General features: G+C 38.8%; 1 protein-coding gene and 1 long non-coding RNA gene across 2 annotated transcripts in view; both read right to left on the bottom strand.

Moving 5' to 3' along the window:
• LOC115218404 (rho guanine nucleotide exchange factor 17) overlaps positions 1-15733 on the bottom strand; it is a 204025-nt gene that overhangs the window by 162412 nt on the left and 25880 nt on the right. The gene's annotated exons all lie outside the window — the stretch shown is intronic.
• Positions 652-14885, bottom strand: LOC118765851. Its single transcript, XR_005001748.1, has 4 exons — positions 14876-14885; positions 8269-8279; positions 4065-4070; positions 652-1553 (listed from the first exon to the last, which is right to left on the bottom strand). It is a non-coding gene; the product is annotated as an uncharacterized LOC118765851 (long non-coding RNA).

Genomic DNA, 15733 nt, shown 5'->3' with positions numbered 1-15733 from the left:
AGAGAAAGAGAGAGACGGTGGTGATGTGACAGGGCATATGCTCAAGGTACAAAGATGCGAATGAATATACATCATTTGTGTGTAAGTGTGTGTGTGTGTGTTTGTGTTTATGTGTGTGTTTTGTGTGCTGTTGTGTAATGCACTGTTCTATTATTGGAAGGATCAACAAAGAAGTACTCCATCCAATGAAGGATGCAATATAATTTAATACACACAGGAATTAAATATGAGCTGTTACTAGTTTCATGCCACTGAAAATACGATGGTCAGACAAGCTTGTATAGCATACCATATATTTCCAAGCAATCGTTCAGATTTTAAACACAGCATGTATTAAACTATATATACATATATATATACTCAGGCCTATTCCCCCATTTTTTTAGGAGTGGGTAGCCACAACAAAACACACACTAGGCATTCCATTCATTTCCCAGCTCAAAGAGCCAAACCCTGTTCTATGCTCAGGTCAAAGCATAGAACACAACCCCCAATATCAACAGCAGGACCCGACAGCATATGCTGGTCTACCCCTGCCACATCATGCTCGTCCCGCACCCCTTTGAGCAACATCAGAATTCACTCATCCATCCACAAACACTCTCCAAGCTTTCCTATCATTTATAAACTCTTTTGCCCCTCTCACTCAAACACCTCTGACCACCAAAGCTTTCCTCACTCCATCCATCTACACAAACCGAGGTCTGCCTCTGGTTCCGCTGCGTACCACTTCTGCCTCCATCACCCTCCTGACCATCCACTCCTCATCCATCCTCTCCATGTGGCCAAACCACCTCAACATTCGTCTATTCATTGTGGTTGTTAATTTTCTCTCATTCCTGCTTGCCTTTGTACCTCCTCATCCTCTCCATCCATGTCACACCAACCATAGCCCTCAGACATCTCATCTCAAACACATCTAGTCGCCTCCTTTCCGCCTCTCTCATCCCCCCCCCCACGTCTCTGCACCATATAACATTGCATATAACAATCACACCATCATACACACCTCTTTTCGCTTTCATACTCAACCTTTTATCTCTCAGCAAACCCTTCACAACTCCAAGTATCTTACTCCCCTCCCTCACTCTGTACCCCACTTCCTCTGCCACCGCCACCTCCATCCGCTGTCACATGTGACCCCAGATGCTTAAAAACACCCACCTCCTCTAACACCTCACCATTCATACTCACATCCATCCTACCAGCCATTCCATCTCTCGAGCATCTCATCACCTTACTCTTAGCTACATTCACTTTCAGTTTCCTCCTCTCACACAGCTCTTCCAAACTCTACCACCAGTCTCCTCAGTTGCTCTTCCGAATCCACCACCACTGCTCTATCATCAACAGACAACAACCGACTCGCCTGCCATTTCTCTCCTTTTTCTCCCACCATTTGGTCTCCCCTACAAAAGCTTCCAGCTCTCACCACACCATCCATTTTTAATTCAAACAGCCAAGGAGACATCACACAACTCTGTTCTAACCCCACCTTCACATCAAACCACTCACTTACTTCACCACTCACCCTAGTGCATGCCCTACTTTCTCTCTCTCTCTCTCTCTCTCTCACATATTATATATATATATATATATATATATATATATATAATATATATATAATTATTTGAGGGAGTATTAATCCTAACTTACAGGGAAAAATTCAATTTAGAAATACTAAATCAAATTTCACACAATATAATATATATATATTAAAAAAATTAGAAAAAAACCACCTTTTATCAATTCAAAATGAACAATTAAATTACACCATCTAGAAAATTACATATAATAGAAATATTAAAATAACAATAAAATACCAATGATTAAGTAAATTGCAAAAAAATAATAAAAATGTATATAATTGGTAGAATATTATATATATATATATATATATATATATATATATGTATGTAAAGTATACTAGCCATCTCGTTCAGAGATTTATTATTGCTATATATATATATATATTATATATATATATATATGATATGCCTGAAACAAGACAGGATGGTCATGATTGGACAGCTTCTGTAAGATTACAGCTATCTCAACATTATCTTGAAACTTGAACCAATATGGGAACATTTACTTGGTCTCTCAACCTACTAAAAATAGCAGCCAAACCTTGCTCAAATTACAACCTGCTGTATTATAGCAAAAAAAAAAGCATTGGATTTGTAGTGTCAGAGTGTCGTGGTTAGAAGACTTTTGGATGGGAGCTGGCCAGGGGCTAAATAAAAAATAGAATTGTTAATAACATTTATTTCAAGCAAGACATGCATTTCCAAATTTGAAAAAAAAATTTTTTTTCAAAAACTTCTTCAGCAAAACAACCTGTTTGTTGTCTTTTTTTGCTCCCCCTCCTTCCTTTAGAAAGAAGGCGGGAACATTGGCAGAGAGGAGGGATTGACTTATATGGATATCACTCACACACACACACAGACACACAGACGCATGGTGTAATGAAGCTAAGCCAAAAACTGAGTTCCCACAAGTGTTGGAATGAATGAAAAGGAACCGCTCCTATGTTGAGACTTCCTGAAATAGCAGAATCCACATTTTATATATAAACATAATACACACACATACACATATACACATATACATGCACATACATATATACATACACATATGCAACACATATATACCTTCATACAAATTACACACACACACACACACACACCATCATTATCATCATCATAATCTCCACTCTTCCATGCTTGCACAGAGTTTATTAAACCAGATTTTCTACCCCCAGGTGGCCCTTCCTGTCTCCAACCCCTCAACTGTTTCCAAGATAATATTTCCCCACATTTTTCGCAGAATGTAGGAAATGGACGACACTGCATGTATGACAGTGGCACTCATTTACAACTATCACCGGATGTTAAGACAAAGCAACACACACACACACACTTTACATGTTTGTGAGTATGTGTGTGTGTGTATGTGTGTATGTGTGTGAGTGTGTGTGAGTGCGTGTATGTAAATGTGCAAATTTACACACACACACAAACCTGTCGTCCTCAACGAGGGTCCACATGGCCCTTGGGGTTCTTTATAAGATTTTGTAATTAAAATTTATCTGCAATCAATAGATCATACCCCTATAATAACACCAACTATTTTAACAATTTTTAAATACAACCCCTAATAAGATTCCATTATAAAAACATAGTAGAATGGCTGTGAGGGTCCACCTGAGTAAAAAGCGGGGCCGTAGGAAAAGGATGGTTGAGAATCACTGGTGTAAACAGAGAATGTATAGTGTGGGGGAGGTCATGCATATATATAATTATTATTTCTAGGCGAGGCACAAGGCCTTGAAAACTTTGGGGGGAAGGGAGCTAGTTGATTACATCAACCCCAGTGCATAACTGGTACTTATTTTATCGACCCCAAAAGGATGAGAGGTAATGTTGACCTTGGTGGAATTTGAACTCAGAACGTAGTGGTAAACGAAATACTGTTAAACATTTTGCCGGGCATGCTAAAGATTCTGCCAGCTCCCTGCATTGTGCATAAATATAATAATGTCTAGGGAGAGAAACTGTTAAACCAGAAAGGACAAAATCCAAGAGGGATAGTCTATCTGTATTTGAAAGTCATGAGTGAATTAAGCAGGGCTGGATTAAGAACCATAGAGGCCCTAAGCACTTAAGATTTTGGTGCCCCTGTATCATCATCATCATTTAATGTCCGCTTTCCATGCTAGCATGGGTTGGACGAATGACTGAGGGCTGGCAAACCAGATGGCTGCACCAGGTTTCAATCTTGATCTGGCAGAGTTTCTACAGCTGGATGCCCTTCCTAACGCCAACCACTCCGAGGGTGTAGTGGGTGCTTTTACATGCCACCAGCATGGGGCCAGTCAGGCGGTACTGGCAACGACCTCGCTCGAATCTTTTACACAAGCCACCAGCACAGGTGCCAGTAAGGCGATGCTGGTAACGATCACACTCGAATGGTGCTTTTTACGTGCCACTGGCACGGAGGCCAGATAACTGCTCTGGCCACGATCATGCTCGGATGGTGTGCTTAATACCCTACTATAAAACATATAACTTATAACTAGAAAGGTAATATAAAAGGGAGATGGTGAGAATGAAAGAGATGGGAAGAATAAGAGATGGTGAGAATGAAATAGTAAGAATGAAAGATAAACACAAAAGAAGAGATACTAAGAAAGAAAGAGAGAGAGAGAGAGAGAGAGAGAAAATGAGGAAAATAGAGATAGAGAGGGAAATAGAAAGAATTAGAGATGGAAAGAAGGGGAGAGGGTTATAAATATACGGAGAAAGAGAGAGAGTAAGAATGAAAAAAACAGATAGTGAAAGAAATAATAATAATAGAGAAAGAAAATACTAAGAAAGAGAGAGAGAGAGATAGAATAAGAGAGAGAGACAGGGAGAGATAGGGAGAGAGAAAGAGAAAAAGAGAGACAGGGAGAGAGAAAGAGAAAAAGAAAGAGAGAGAGAAAGACAGGGAGAGAGAAAGAGAAAGAGAGAGAGACAGGGAGAGAGAAAGAGAGAGAGAGAGTTAGAAGGAGCACTCTATATTTAGTAAGCATTACTACCATGTGACTGGATTGGTAAATATAGCCTACCTGTGAGGAAAGAGGTTTGGTGTAACACACACACACACACACACACACACACACACAAGGTAAACATTGCAAAGTGATTATTTAACAACAATCATCATCATCATCATGATCAGCAACCCACCTCTGCAGTGTGATTATGTGAAGGAAACTCCATGTTATCACTTGATCAGATTGCAACTTCAACACCCACACATGTGTGTATATTTATACGCTTTATATGTGTATAAATATATATGCAACAGTTACACACACAGCTATACATGTGTGTATATATGTAAATATATAACAACATCCATACGTACAAGTATCCATACATACACGCATATATATATGTATATGTATAAATAAATAGAATGATCTAACATGTGTATATAGTTACACAGACACATAAACAGACATATGCAAATGTATATATATTTATATTTACATCCTATATATATATATATATGAATAAATGTATAAATACATAGAAACACACACAATCATCCATAGACATTATATATATATATATATATTATATACACACCCATGTATAAGGATGTGTGTGCATGTAAATATAAACCAAAACTTATTTTGTTATAATGTTATACATATGTTTTACATACAGTATATACGTATATATATAAAGATAGGTATTTACAAGAGGGTTTCTTATACACAAACATAGAACCAGCTATAGACAGACCCATAGTCATACACACACACACATAGATGCATACATATGTACGTATTATGTATGTACACGAGTTAATATAAATCAAGTAAATACAAGATTAATAACAGACTAATTAAACAGGTAAATATGGAGGTAGTTTGTGGTGAGATTAACACACCTAGACAGACAGCACGAGAAGCATTAGGTGTGTGTGTGTGTTTTGTTTACATATGTGTATATGCCTGTAGTGTGAATACGTGTGTATGTGTGTGTGTGTGTGTGTGTGTGTGAATGTCCATGTCTACGTCTACGGCAGAATTTGAAGGTGTGAATGTGTACAGATCGTTATGCATGTGTCAGTGTGTCTGTAGATGCTACAGTAGCTGTTTAGCTGCAGGTCATCACTGAATAAGCAGGCACAGATCAAAGGCTCTCCAACTATGAACATCCCATCTTATTTTTAGATATAACACACCTAGAACCACATTATCCAAGGTGTCCTTCCTGTCTTGAAACACAAATTTAAGGGAATCAAAATATAACATAGAGGTTCCTTTATTGGCTGATATATATCTGTCTGTCTGTCTGTCTGTCTATACATCATCATCAGCGTTTAACGTCTGTTTTCCATGCTGACATGGGTTGGATGGTTCAACTGGGGTCTGGGAAGCCAGGAGGCTGCACCAGGCTCCAGTCTTATCTGGCAGTGTTTCTACAGCCGGATGCCCTTCTAATGCCAACCACTCTGTGAGTGTAGTGGGTGCTTTTTATGTGCCACCGGCACAGGGGCCAGAGGGGGCTGGCATTGATCACGATCGGATGGTACTTCTTATGTGCCACTGGCACGGAAGTCAGTCAAGGCGGCGCTGGCATTAGCCACATTCAGATGGTGCTTTTTACGTGCCACTGGCACGGGGATCACAACTACAATTTCCATTTGATTGCATTTTGATTTGATTTTGATGTATTTGACTCAATAGGTCTCCTCAAGCACAGCATGTCGCCCTAACGATCCAAGGTAATTTTGAGTGGGCTGGTTATGCGACACTGGTGTAGGTTACATTTGTGAACTCACTTTATTTGCTGGGTCTTCTCAGTCACAGCATACCTCCAGAGGTCTCGGTCTTTTGTCATTGCCTCTGCGAAGCCCAATGTTTGAAGGTCATATACATATATATATCATTTGTAAAAAACAAATCCGAAAGAAGAAGCACACTCTAAAGTGGAGATCAGTTTATATTAAAAATGAGGAAGGCCAATTTATGGGATTAGCCTAGGTTTCCTGTCCATAAAATATGGTGGGGGAAATTCCTCACTACTCAAAGGTATTAATTGGGGATTTTTAAGAGGTCATGGGCCAACAGGTTTTTGGGATCTGATGGACTATATGTCATAAAGTTAAACCCTTTATGGACGGGAAACCTAAGGTAATCCCATAAACCAGCCTTATCCAGTTTTAACATATATATATATATATATACATACACACACGCAATCAATTCAAATTAACGAACAATAAAATTAACAGCCAGACAACAAGAGGTTGTGCTCAAGGAATGTATTAGTTCAACGCTCAGTAAAAAAGAGAGTTTTTGATGTTTCAAGCGTAGTCCACACACACACACGTATATACTGTATTTTCTGGCATACAAGTGAACTCTTTCAGACCCCAGATTTACAACCAAAAAAGAGGGGGTCAACCCCAGACACTAAGATAACGTTGGAAGCCCAAAGATTCCATGTGAAATGCTGCAGGATTTGGAAAGATAGTGACGATGTTTGAATGAATGTTTACACTAAATATTACATCAACTCGTAAACCAGAACATACAGTATTTGTGTATAATAGACATGTGTGTATGTTTTTGTGTGGACATCTGTGTGCACATACACAATGGTGACATCACTCACCAGTTATAGCAAGTGAATCGCTCCCATTTCACAAGGGCCCCATTGTTTTACTGCATGGGATTATATCACCTGTACTGGCAACTTCACCGCTTAAGGTGGACTTAGCTGTTCACAGATAAGGGGCTTTACTTCGTCGTGTCTCACCTTTTGATCATGTATGTAAATCCAAACATACACACACACACACACACATATATCAAAATAGGAGATTGGAAACGTTTTCAGTATTGTCTGTTCATCATTACACATATTTCATTTCCTATTAGAAGTTACAAAGTCTTACATGTTGGATAAACATGTAATAAATTCTCCATTAGAAATTCTTCAGACAGAGAATCAAATAATATTATTTGATTCTCCTACATGTTTCTCCTACATGTACACTTTTGTAATTCCTAGAAGCAAATGAAACATGTGTAATGGTGAATAAATAATACCAAACATTTTTTACCATCTCCTGTTTCGATAAGTAATCACTCTGCATAAAATATTTCCTTGATTTTCCATAACTTTTATGCATACATTACACAAAGCCTTGTGAATGGATTTGGTTGATGGAAACTGAAAGAAGCCCATCACGTGTGTGGTGTGTGTGTGTGCCTACGTTTGTCTCACACACTGGTGTTGGTGTGTTTCTGTCCCCATAGCTTAGTGGTTTGGCAAAAGAGACCAACAGAATAACTACCAAGCTATAAAAAAAAAAAACAAAAGGAAGCACTGGAGTCAATTCATTTGATTAAGAATTCTCCAAGATGGTGCCCCAGTATGGCCACAGTCAAATGACTGAAACAAGCAAAAGACAGCAACTCCAATTCCGTTACCCCTGTCCATATAAAATACAGCATATTTGACTCGTTTGGAGGAATTGTGTCAATGCAAAAAAATCAATAAGCATAATTAAGTTATGGCCATTTTATCAATACCAACATCACATTGGAAAAAGACAACAATGGAGTCACAGCTTCACAGAAGCTCACCATTCAAAGTTGTCTTTTACCATTTCCACAACACTTCAGCGTTTATGGCTGTCTTCCCCCACAAAGGGGACACACCCTTTCTTTCTGCAGTCTTTTTCTTTCTCTGCTGCAACACACTCTGCAACTATGGCGTTAAAGGTAAGCAATTTATAATGGTGTTAATGTTGCTTATTGTTGTATTTTGGAATACTCTTTTACTCTTTTATTTGTTTCAGTCATTTGACTGCAGCCATGCTGGAGCACCACCTTTAGTCGAACAAATCGACACCAGGACTCATTCTTTGTAAGCCTAGTACTTATTCTATCGGTCTCTTTTGCCGAACCACAAAGTTACGGGGACATAAATACACCAGCATCGATTGTCAAGCAATGGTTGGGGGACAGAGACACACACACACATATATATACACACACGATGGGCTTCTTTTCAGTTTCTGTCTACCAAATCCACTCACAAGGTTTTGGTTGGCCCGAGGCTATAGTAGAAGACACTTGCCCAAGGTGCCACACAGAAACAAATAAAGGACAAAAAAATTACACCTATCTTCAAAAACATAAGGACTCAGCTGTAGATATGTGGGGAAGTAAAAAGACAGGATGGCCAAGGTTGGCATGCCTTTGATCCTAGGTCTGCTAGGATATGGCTGACCTAGTGCTAAACTTTAACTGTCCAAAGTGCTGTGAAAGTCTTCTACTTTATCCTCCCTCCATCCCTCCTCACCCCAGTTCATTCTATCATCTCAGTAGCAGAACTTCACTTTTACTTCCAAACCAAACCTGTCTGTCTGTTTGTCTGTCAGCCCAGTCTTCAGTTTCTATGGCTGGCTGTTCATGCTGCTAGCTAACCCTGGTGCAACTGGTGCAGCTAACGTTCTATTTTCATATAAACAGTATATAAACAGTATATATATATATATATATATTTATTTATATATACATATATATAGTTTTCAACATCATATCTATACATACATACATAAGTGCACACATACACATAAACATTATATATTTATTACATACATACACACTTACCACCAACAGACAGAAACAGGTACACACACACATGTATGTATATATCACAAACTTAAATGTGTGTGTGTGTGTGTGTGTGTGTGTGTGTGTGTGTGGATATACACACACATGCACACACATACATGTATACACACGGTGAGGGTGAGAGAATAGAGAAGATTAATTATATACAGAAACATACACACTTGATGTTCTGTGTTCAATTTATTTGCAGATTGACGTGCATTTTGATAATCCCGTCTTTTCCCTTTTTTTTTTTATTTAATGCTCAGATGAGAAGAGGACAGCATCCAAGACATTTGCAGCTCTTTTCTTTCCTCAGACTATCAGACTGATGCTGTTAATATTCACCTTGAACATCTGTAGTCAGGTGTGTGTAAGGGGAAAGTAGACAGGGTGGGAATGACAGACAGGTACAATTCTGAGGTGATAGGATTGGATGCTGAGTTTGATGCAGTGTCTAGGCCAGACATGGGCAATCTTTTTCAAGAAGTGAGGTGCATAAGATATGGCTCATGATCAGGTAATCCATGCTGCTAAAAACATTCAAGGTTAATTTTTGTGTTAGGCATGCCATTCAGAAAGTCCCACAGGTCACAATTTGCCCGTGACTGGTCTTGGCACTGAGCCACGGTGAACATGACAAAAGAAAGATGGATGGAAAGAGTAGGTCTGGATGGAATGTGTAGAAAGCTAGCTAGTTCAAAAGAGAAGTGGTTGTAGTAACAGTAAAAGACAAAGAGAGAGAGGATATGGCACCTCTTTTGGGGAGAAGAAAACCACAAAGCCTGAAGTGTATAGTAAATAGTCACAAGTTTTGGCAAAAAGGCAAGAAATTCATGGCTGGATCAATTCTCATCAATCAGCTCATTCTTATTCTGACCCTCAAATATTTGTTTACAAATGAATAGCATTTAACGCTTTTGGTACCATAATTCTGTTGAAATAAACTGCCTTTGTTTTGATTAGTTTTTTTTATTTATAAATGATGAAGAATACAGAGAAGTAAGTTTGTTGTTATTGAGCTGGTGTTTAAAACAGATTATCATGGAATTTTGAGAGAAGAATCTTTATAATTAAGGTCACTTTACAACAGGAAGTCTGAATCAGAACCAAGGGCAGGCTAGGCATGTTGCTATCAAAGGGTTAATAGCACATATTAATTTATATAATAAACATTTTCTGTTCAGCCCTAGGACTGCTAAGACCAGTTATGCAGTTTCCATGGCATGTATGAGACTCAGATCACAACATTCTCTTGAAAGGGATGCCATCCTGTTGCAGGGTGCAAGGTCAACAATCTTTGAAGGGTGGGGGACATAACAATTACATTGATCTCTACTTGACTGCTACTTTATTTTGATCAATCCCAAAAGGATGAAAGGCAAAGTAGACCTTGGTGGGATTTGAACTCAAAATCAACACAGTCCGAAAGAAGCCACTAAGTATTTTGTACAACATGCTAACAATTCTGCCAGCTCACAGCCATACGTAATATACATCATTTACATAGAGACATTTCGTCTGTCTTTACGTTCTGAGTTCAAATTCCACCAAGGTCAGCTTTGCCTTTTGTCCTTTCGAGATCATATTGGGGTTGATCTAATTAACTGGCCCCCTTCCCAAAAATTTTGGGCCTTGTGCCTTAAGTATACATTAATCTTCTTTAGGGAGAATTGGAAGTGCATTATGACCAGTGGTGTATAACTGCATCTGATGGTCTGGTCAATACTATGATATACATTAATAATTAATATATATTAATAACCTGGATTAATTTCTAATATTGATACAAGGCTACAAATATTTGGGAATGACACAGATGATCCCGGAATTTGACTTAAGTCTTTTTATCAACATCAAAAAGAATAAAGGTTAAAAAATTATCCTTCAAAGTCAAGGCAGGATTTGAACCCCAAATACAACAAGGCATTTTTTTCAGGCATTCTTACAGTTCTGCTATTTGCTTCATCCACATATGTAAACATCTTAGCTTATTTAGTGTGTGTGTGTGTACTATATACATACACACACGTCTGACCCATGTAAGCAGGAAAAAGTAGACATTGAAATGATGAGGATGATGAGAATGATGAGGAGGAGGAGGAAGGGGAGGAGGGGGAAGCTTGCCAATTTTTTTCTGTAATTGTGTGATAGATGACAATGGATGGCAATCAGTTGCAAGAAATCTGCAAGACCCATTCAACTCATGCCTGGATGGAAAAGCAGATACAAAATGATAATGAAGCTGATTGGTGCAAGAATGTCTGTGTGGTTATTATTATTATTATTATTATTACTGTTGTTTTGTTATTATTATTACAAAATAATAATCATCATCATCATGAACCATTTAGGCAGAGAATGATCATAGAGTGTACCCCTAATCAAAGTCCAACCCCTTGTGTGCCTATTCCCCCAAGGAACATTTCTCTCCACATCTGCTGGGTTTTTGTTATGCCAGATGTTCAGTATCATTAACGGTTATTTTTAGCAGCTCCAGATCTTTAGGGATCACACACACACACACACACACACATTATGATTAGCAGATCATTTCTATTCTATGTCATCAGGAGAAGCAAGCACAATCAACAGAGCACCCTTACAAATCCTCCCCCACCCTTCCATCTTTTACTACCCGACCCTTTCTGGCCCCCTTTTTTTTCTCTTCCTCTACACCACCATATTCTTTCCCATTTCAGTGGGTAAGCAATTTCAAGCATGTCCCCAGAGGACATCTCGTGGGACAGCAATGACTTGCTAATCACAAAAAGATAAACTCCTCGATTTAATTATGTAATTCTGCTTTGTATAAGGCATTGAGCCCTTAATCAAACATGGCATTCTTTGTATTTTAACTCAGTACACACACACACACACACTTGTTTTTATATTCAGTTATAATAAAAACAATCTTACATTATTCTGTTGTGTCTGAGGAGAGTCATTTTTTTTGGTGTCTTATAATTTAACACACTCACTGGTAAAATTTCCACTTATTTCTTTTTTATTTTTCTAAAATTTTCATTGCGTCTTGCAAACCTTTTCAATAGTTTTGACTGTCCGTTACTCACACTGCATTCCTTTTTAGTTAGTTAGTTAGTTAGTTAATTTTTTGGCTCAAAAAGCAAAAAGCAAGGCCATGTAGGGGGACATGGAGTTATGTACAGGGTGGTGTTCATGTAAAGAGTTCAGGCCACTTGAGGTCAAGGGAGACTTTGAACCGAGCGGTCGTCGGCATCTTCACTATCTCGTCTGGCAGCTTATTCCACGGATCCGCAACCCAGATGGAGGAAGCCCCTCTCCTTCGATTGGTGTGCATGTGTGGGTCAGTGTGTGTGTGTGCATGTCTATACATGCACGTATGTATGCATGTGTGTGCATATGTATCTATTTATGCGTGTACAAATCCAAAAACGAAATAATCTTAGATTAATCTGATGGGTTACTCTATACTTTTGTAGAGCATAAATTTATTATTCTTAAACAAGAATATTATCGACAGTGACTTCAAAGTTTCAGCCATGTCCAAAGAAATTCCAGGTATTGAAGCAAAACCTGGAATTAAAGGGTCTTAAAGTTAACCTAATAAAGACAAAGTTGTAATTAGCAAGAAAATTGATGAAACTCCCTTCCAATCAGGCAAATGGCCCTGAACAATACATAGGAAAGGTGTTGAAAGGAATTGAATTTGATGCACCCAGTGCATGCTATGGATGCATAAGAGGTGCAGTGGAGTCACAGATAGATTAACAGAGAAAGTAGTCTTTGTATGCGGAAGATGTGCAGGAACAATAAACACTCAGGATACATGGGAATTAGATTTTCTCAAATGCCCAGGAGGTCTGCTAGAGATTGTAGATAGTTTCTGTTACCTAGGTGACCAAATTACAAAGAATAGTACATTATTTACATTCGATGGATATTTGTTCCTCATCTTGTTTGTTATTAACACAACATTTTGGCTGATATACCCTCCAGCCTTTATCAGGTGTCTTGGGGAAATTTTGAACATTGGTTCTCATTCCTAAGGTATTTTTCAATGTTATTGTTATTATTATTATTCAGGTCACTGCCTGGAATTGCACTCGGAATCTTGGGGTTAGTAACCCGCACTCTTAACCACTATGCCATATGCCCATGGCCAATTGCAGAGTGAATTTTAGGGATTATAAAGAATAGGTCCAGGACTCAATTTCTTCAACTAAAAGTCAGTGCTCTAGCATGGCCTCAGTCAAAATGACTGAAACAAGTAAAAAAAAATAAAAGAATATATATGCCAAAGAAGGCACTGTAACTCAGAATGGCCTTGCAGTCCTCTGGTACCTGTCAAACCATCCAACTCAAGCCAGTATGGAAAGTAAACATTAAATGATGATTTATATTATCATCATCATCATCATCTTTTAGCATTTCTCATTCCTGCATGTATTGGCTGAATAATTTCAGAGGAGGCCACAAATCCAAGAACTGCATAGTTATCCAATGTCTACTTTGTCATAGTTTCTAAAGCTGGATGCCCTTCCTCACGCTAACCACTTGACAGAATATGGCACCAACACTAGTGAGGTCATCATGTAACTCACAAGGACAAGATCCTTTACAAGTGAGTGGGGCTACAGTAGATAGAGAGGTGATGAAAGGATGAAGTAAGAAAAGAGGGGCCAGAACGGGTTTCTTGCTGTAAAGGTGTATGGAAACCTGCATGATAAGAGAGTGGGATTAATTGGGATGGAGGTGGAATGAGGGATAAAAATAATGATGAGGTGTCAGGGTAGACCCTTAAAATACAAGGAGGTGAAAAGAGCGGGAACAGGAAGTGTAAGGGAGTAGGATGCACTTCCCAACACCTCTATCTTGTGTTTGTGACATTGAAATTGCCAGAGGTACCTAAAATGGAAAGGATTAGGGGGAGTAGAAGAAAGGAAAGAAAAAAAAGGGAAAGAAGAAAAAAGGTGGATCAGAAAGTAGGAGATTAAGATGAGGGCAGAAAGACGGTGGGGTGTAAGGGGGCACCCCCTATTGATTCTGCTTCAGTCATTCAATTCTTGTCTGTACAAAGTTAGACATTTAAACATTGTAGAAGTCATCTTTATTAGTTTTACTTCTACTTTTCCCTGTGACTGGGATCAGCTTAGAGAGAGAGAGAGAGTGTGTGTGTGTGTGTGTGTGTGTGTGCTGTTTGCTAAACCAGTATCCCCCCTATCACTCACACATACAAAGATATACATTCACATGCATATTAAAAAAACATACACATAAAAACACATACACATTCATAAAAACATATACATATATAACAAAGATATATATACACAATCAGAAGTATACATACACAGACACACAAATATTTTTTTTTATATATACCAAGATAGACAAATATAACAAACAGGCATGTATACTGATATACATATATGTAGACAGCCGTACGAATAGATACACATACATACAAACAGGTAGGAAGACACATATAAACAGACAGACAGACAAACAAACACATACGTACATAGACATACTGACATGGAGACATACATAGAGCCAGACACCTTGAAACAGGCACCAGTCACAGACAGAGACAATTGGTGGCAGAGAACGATAGAAATTAGACTGAAAGGTAAGACAGTTGCAAAGACACACAACTGTATGCGTACCAACATTTACTTCTGCCTATCCAGTCTTCAATACAGCTATCAACTAACCGAATGTCTGTCTGTCGCTCTGCTTCTCTCTCTCTCTCTCTCTCTCTCTCTCTCTTTCTTTCTTTTCATCTCTGAACAGAGAAGATATTTATACTCTTTGACTTAGCCATCTCCTAATTCTCTGTAACACACAAACACACATTTTCTACCTTCAGTTTCACACATGGCTAGCAGAGAAAATCAACATGAAACATTTGGCAGGGCATGCACATGCACACACACACACGCATACACACGCATACACACACATGCATACACACACACACACACACACATATACACGAAAAGATGGCAAATATATGAGGATTGGCAGAATCGGCAGAGAGTCAAACAAATTACCTGGCAGTATTTAATTAACACTCTTTGCATTCTAAGTTCAAATTCCAGTGAGTTCAACTTTGCACTTCATCTTTCCAATATCAATGGAACAGCGTGTCTCTCAAATACCAAGGTTGATTTTATCACATATCCAAACACACACAGATACAGACATACACAAGTGCAAACACTTACTGGTTTGCCCTCCTATCCGTTGAACCAATCTGGTGGTTTCTTCTGCACAGTCTGCCAGGCCAAGTCTTCACATACATATGTAGACAAGCCCAAGTTCACTGAAGGTTTGAAACCCATCGGCTACCCTCACCAGGGTTTGGCCAAACTGTGAAAACCATTGCTCAGGGTATGGCCACTGTTGCATGCAGGCAGCTTTGAGGAGCCACAGGTGAGAGCTGGGTGTCAGGTGAGGGCCAAAGCAAACAAACTGCTCCGAAGAGCACCACATGTTCCTCTGTCAAGGAACTACTCCACCAAGTCACCCGATGCACAGACACATATTATCAGTCTG

The sequence above is a fragment of the Octopus sinensis genome, linkage group LG13, assembly GCF_006345805.1.
Source record: "Octopus sinensis linkage group LG13, ASM634580v1, whole genome shotgun sequence".
In the NCBI taxonomy this organism is placed as follows: Eukaryota; Metazoa; Mollusca; class Cephalopoda; order Octopoda; family Octopodidae; genus Octopus; species Octopus sinensis.
This window is presented reverse-complemented; position numbering and strand designations above follow the sequence as displayed.